This window comes from Telopea speciosissima, chromosome 8 (genome assembly GCF_018873765.1).
Source record: "Telopea speciosissima isolate NSW1024214 ecotype Mountain lineage chromosome 8, Tspe_v1, whole genome shotgun sequence".
Taxonomy (NCBI): domain Eukaryota; kingdom Viridiplantae; phylum Streptophyta; class Magnoliopsida; order Proteales; family Proteaceae; genus Telopea; species Telopea speciosissima.
The window spans coordinates 13,058,414-13,064,772 of NC_057923.1; positions in this window are offsets into that span (position 1 = coordinate 13,058,414).

Consider the following 6,359-nt stretch of genomic DNA (forward strand, 5'->3'; position numbering starts at 1 on the left):
TTTGAAGATTCAACAGGTTCTAGAATATGAAGAAAAGAGAATCATGATCTAAGAGATATGGATTGAGAGTGAATTGTATCCGCTAGGCAGAGATGTAAACGGATGGTCGAAAATCCAAATTCAATCCACGTCTGAATCCATTTAGAGGTATCCGTATTCAGTCAGGGAATATCCGGATCCGATCACATCTGATCCATATCCGAGCCGAATCCGATCCGTTTACAAGCCTAATCGTCCGTGAAAGTTTCACTTGAAAACATGTGTCCTTTAATTTTCATTAATGTCCCTTCGTACAACTACTAAAAGTATAGGAAAAGAACGTTAATCACGCCTAGACATAGGACCATATAAAATTATCGCTCAACCCCTAGTAAGTTAACAAATTTCATTCACTAAAATGTTCCTGCACTTTTGGGAAAAAGATCTCTAATTGGTAGTGTTTTCTATGCCTTCTCACAGGGCACCATGAGATCACGCCTCTGCCCCCCGAGTAGATACCCAAGCTTGCTCACCCGGACGCTTATGTAGAGACCATGCGACCAAATAGAGATCTCTTGCCCCGCACTTGTATTGGCTCCCACATTGGTGCAGGAAGACATGTCTCATTAAGAAACCGTACACAGGAAACTGATCCAGACTCTTTTTCTAACGGTCATCAAAACGAGTTTAGGGGCAACATTATATTGTGAAGAATCCGGATCAGCTACCCACATGGGGATGGGTGGGGACAGATCTGACTCCTCCATGGGTAGTGGGTCCCACACCCCCATGGAAGGTTCAGATCTGTCCCCACCCGTCCCCATGTGGATAGCAGATCCAAACTCCATTGTGAACACACTAAAATGTACGATACCATTTTTTATTTTTTTTTGGAGACAATAGGGGTATCCGACTTTAGACCGACTAAATCCCCCTGGGCTCATACATGAACCCTACACCACGCACGAATTGGGAGCTTCTGGGCTCTAGTGAGCCTTAGGTGGGTAGTCCCAAGAAATTATGCAGCCGCGAAGGTTTGATCACGAGACCTTGCTTCCTGAGGCGGCATCTCATGTCCTTGAGTTGTACGTACCATTTACCCCTTAATGAAATTGAGAACAGGTGGTTCACTCACACGTGTATAGCGTTCAAATGATTGGTGGTGTGATATGAGAAATACAATATATTTATAAATAGCGTGAGAAGAAGAAAATGGCGAGAAAACAAAGGGACAGGAATTGCTTTATGTTGTGTGACTTGCGGCCGTGCCTCACACGCTTCTTTGTTTTGGTTCCTCTTCTTTTGTGGGCCCAAAGAATGATGGCCCATGTTGGAGGTTTCACGGACCGATAAGACCAAAAGTGAACATTTGATGTTGACTTTTCAACGATTGAGGTGTGGCATTAGGGACCCTTTGGTCTCCCTCTTGGCATACACCACTCATGGCCCTTTCCCAAAGGTTATGAACCAATTTTCTAAGCTTTCACATGTTTAAGCTTTAGTTCATTCCCCCCTCTACTCACTAAAAATAAACTCCTTCATATGCTTTGTCATGCAATACCCAACAAATTTGAAAGGAAGAAAAGATGGATGGATGGGATAGGCATCTCTATTACTTTGGCAATTTTGCCATGATTTAAGCAAAAGGAGATTAGGGTTCTTAATGAAGAAGCAAATTGTAGATTAGGGTGTTCGTGTATCGATCATTTATTTGTGAATTTAAGTAAAAGAGGTTCCTTTTTGTCGTCAAAAAGATTGGCACTAGCAAAGATGTTTAATTAGTGACAAACATGGGTTATCTCTCAGTCTTTTTAGGTGGGTTAAGTCTGATATATTGTCTAATCCCATGGGATTAAAAAATTCTGCATCATAACCTTCTCATCTACCATTAGGGGTGTCAATTGATTTAGTTCTAGGTTATCGGTCCAGTTCTTTAACGATTTCAGTTTTAAGGGGTCAGGATTAGAATCGGACCAATAAACTAATCGATTCCAAACTTGAGATCTATGATCATTAATTAATGGGTGGGTCGATTCTAGTTCCTAAATGGTTCCAAGCAATCCAAAATAAATAAAAAATTTCTCTAACACATGCTATATATATATATATATATATATATATATATATATATATAATAATCACATAAGATATGTTTCATTTTTTATTTTTGGGTGTCAAGTCACGGAACTAGTCTATATTACTTCTTGTTTTGTATCAATTAATAAGTAAGAACAGGATTGAGATCCTCTCCCGTGTGGGACGATATCAAACGCACATCGTCCGGCTAGGGAGGCCTCAATCCATGCACCATTGCATCGGGATGTGTGCAGTGGTGTGGATCGAAGCCCCCTAGCCGCACGATGTGCGCTGGACACCGTCCGACACACAAGTGCGCTGGAGAGGATCTCGCCACCCTCATAAGTTATAATTAGTTTAAGGTATGTTCTTAAATTAGCATTTTTAAATGGACCTATAAATTTATAGTCAAATTTTTGGTAAAACAGTATATGAGACAAGTGGTACCACCCAAAATTGAAAGGCAAAAAAAAATAAAAATAAAGGGTTTGACCTTAACTCTCATGACCTTGAGTCTTAAGAATTATATAACATGTAGGGTTAGGATGTGAGTTTGTTCCAGTTCCAACGGTCCCTAATTGGTTGATCTGGAATCGAACCAATAACTTATCTATAGATCCAAAACCAGACTAATAAGCTTTGGGTGGGTGGGTTCTGGTTTTGGTCCAAAATTGACACCCTTATCTACTCCAACTGGGTTGATGCATAGAAAACCTAGATGGACCCTTAACATCTCATTCTCCAATATAACATCTCATTTTCCAATATAATGACTATGATTAATTGGTGTGATACCTACAAGCGAGCTTCATGATAGAGAGTCCCTTGTCAAGGTCATAAGCTTAACAATTGCTCACCACCCTACAGATGTGAGACTAACCCCCTCCCCTCATTCCTGGCTATGGAGTGCAATCAATGTATCAGTACCTCACAATTAGATATTGAGTTTAAAAATCTTCCTTGGTTCCTCCTTTGAGAGTCTCACCTAAAGGTAGAAAATAATGACCCTGTTATGACAAGATCTATAGCTGGAATTAAGAGGTCAAGAGAAAATTATGGTAAAAGACACAAACATGAACAACATAAACTGTAATCTACTCCTTTATATATAGGTGTCAAGAGTGAACAGTAACTATGAATAGTAATCATGAACAGTGCTATGTAAACCCCACGTGTGGGTCCCATTTGCCATCACCTTGCTTCCACTGCTTTCTCACGTTTCATGCCATTCCATGTCGTGAACATTTTTTATTGAAATAAATGAACTCGAGACATTCAATAAATACATTTAATGTAGGACAAAGTTTTCCTCCACACATAGAGGACGGTTCATCTACCATTCTAGGGTTTACAAACCACTCCTAGGGTTTTAGTATATTCCAAAATACCCTCCTGATACCTATTCCCGCCCTCTCACGTCCCTCAGTGGAGGGAAACTCAGTTCTTAAATGTAAACTAAGTCTGTTTATCCATCCAAAACCTTTATTTTTTTCTTGGACTTGCATTAGTAACCATTCACCTTGCTCTAAGTTACAGTGATCACAAAGTGGAAGAAGACATAATAAGGAACATATAATAAGGAACATAGTCTCATAATAATTACACTCAAAACTAATCTCATTAGTGGGTGCAAAGTAGTATCAAATTTCAATTCCCCTCTCATTCCTCTTCTTCCTTTGTTTGACATTTGAAAACACTTAGTTCTAATAATGCTCTCTTAATCTCCCAACAACTCCACCAGAAAAGAGCTAGAAAAGGAGTTTAGATCACCCAAAGATAGATGCAAAGCTACCAAACTAAAGATGAAAAGTTCTTTTTTTCCTGTTAATTTGCCGACAACCCATTAAAGGGAAAGGTAAAGAAAGATCTAAAACAAACCTAAACACTACCCTAAAACCCTAAGAACCTAACTGTTACAAACCATGTCTCCCTCCTCCATCCCTGAAATTTCCTAGTGAGTTCATGTGTTCAATAAAGTTGACAAAACCATAGCCTACAAACCCTAAATTTCCCTTCCTAGAATCATATCAACCCTCCTTTTACTGTCTATGATAAATATGGGAATAGAAAATTCTCCAATGTTTTCCAGTAAAATATTGCCATTAAAATACCAAAAGAAAGCCAAAAATTTCTTCTAATTGGTCATGACTGGTAAGAAATAGAGAAAAGGTGGTTTGTCTTCATCTCCAAAGCAATGAAGTTTTGAGATTTGATTGAAGATAAGTAGCATACCTCCTCCTTACCAGCATAAACTTTAAAAACTCAAAAGAAGAAATTATTCTATTATGTTCTTTGGGTAAAACCCATATACATACCAAGAAAAGAAATCAAAATTTACATTTATATTTCAAATCTTGGATGGGTGGAATATATGGTGACATGGAATATGGTGAAAAGAGTAAAGGAAGAACACATACATCAGTGGTTGGATATTACGTGGTCTACTGTTTTGGGATTTAACTAAAGGTGCATCTTGTCACCAAACCGGTGAAGTTGAAAGTTAAATTCTTCTTTTGATTATTTCTTATCTTATTCTAAAAAATTATGTAATATAAGGAGTAAAAAATAATTTTCAAAATAATTTGAAAGTGATTCCTCGTTATGTCATTAATAAAAGTTGCACTTTTGAATAGACGTATGAAATGACATAATTTACACTTCGGCTCTTTTTATTTCGTCGTAAAATTTTACCTTAAAAATTTTATTTAGAAAATTTATTTTCATAGAACCTCAATTAAAAAATAGTATGTCATATTAAGAAGTCAAAAAAATATGGTTACAAATTTTTTTAACTAACCTTGGTTACAAGTTACAACAAGATTTTTTTCTTTAATTAAACCATCACAATTTGCTGTGGTATGTAAGATGATACAATATTTTAGCCTACAAGGAGTTTTGTCTAGGTTACACTACTTTTGGGTGGTTTTACCTGATCTTTGAGGAAGTTTCTCAACAAATATGAGCTCAAAATTTAGTAAGGGACGCAGAGGCCGGGTTGATTGGCTGCAGACAAATACTAGCCAAGGACACTTTACTAAGGAAAATAGTTTCCATCTGATAGCAAAGGAAAATGAAGAAAACTAAAAGAATAAAAATGGAAACTTTTGCTACAAAGAATATGTAATTCTCGTAAAATCTTATCAAATATGGTGATGAAACTTTTCGAATAGATTCCTTTGCCACATCATATTCTTTTATTGAATTCAAGGTAATTTGGTTGAAAAGTAAAATAAAATCCTAATACTAAAGAATTTCTATTTTATTTTTTTTATTTTAATTCATTTCAGTTCCCAGCCTTCGCTTCTCTTCCAATCAAACATAAAGTGACTGCTTCTGTTTTATTTAAAGAAGCATAAAAATACTGATTTTACCAATAGAAAGTGCATTTCGAACCCTAATCAATAAATAGAGGGAATAATAATCATATCCCAATGGTGGGACTCTCTTCACCCATAGTGATGAAAAAATTCTGGCAAAATAATATGAATTTGCAAATAATTTTCAAACAACAATTTTAATGTCTCGATTATCGTGTCACTAGCTCCGTTACTGGCATGCTTATGAATAAGAACATGGCAAAATTTTGAGATTGGATCATCTATCCGTACGTGTATGCTTCATGCATGGTTAGGTAATGACATTTATCCTTCTTGCTTCAATAATTGGTCCTCCATGCACTCTTAATGGTAGTAGATGGGACAAATCTCATCCCTAATTAGGATTAGAGGATCGGACTAACATAGGTAGATTAGTGATTAAAGTTTCATTTTATTTCTTAAAGACTAGAATTACAAGTTTATTAGTACACAAGGGTATGATTATCCACAGTTGCAGTACATAATTACAATCACATGAATCTATACGTGTGTGATAAGAATCCGTGACTCAATGCCTGCATGCTCAAATGCCCAAAAAGAATGGCAATTAATAGTTTTATTTTTTTTCAATTTGTCAAATCTCCCATTCTCCATGTGACAATGGCGAAATCTAGGCAGCATTTGGTATGCATTCTTGTAATGCAGTCTATTACACCATTCTCACCCACGGAACATCAGTCAAATTTTTTTTTTAATCTCTATGTGCTAATGATAATGAGTTGTTTGTGCAATCAATTTAGCGGGCTGAATCTTGTTCGTCCAATCGTTGACATCCTATCACAAACTTATGAGGATTGTAGCCAGTAAAAAGGAATCTTCTCACAATGTATGGTGAAGATCGACTCAATCAATAGCCATTACATTAGTTAGATCCAAATTGATGGGTGTGAATAGAATCCTTAGATTGGCATCTTTGTTGTCAACACA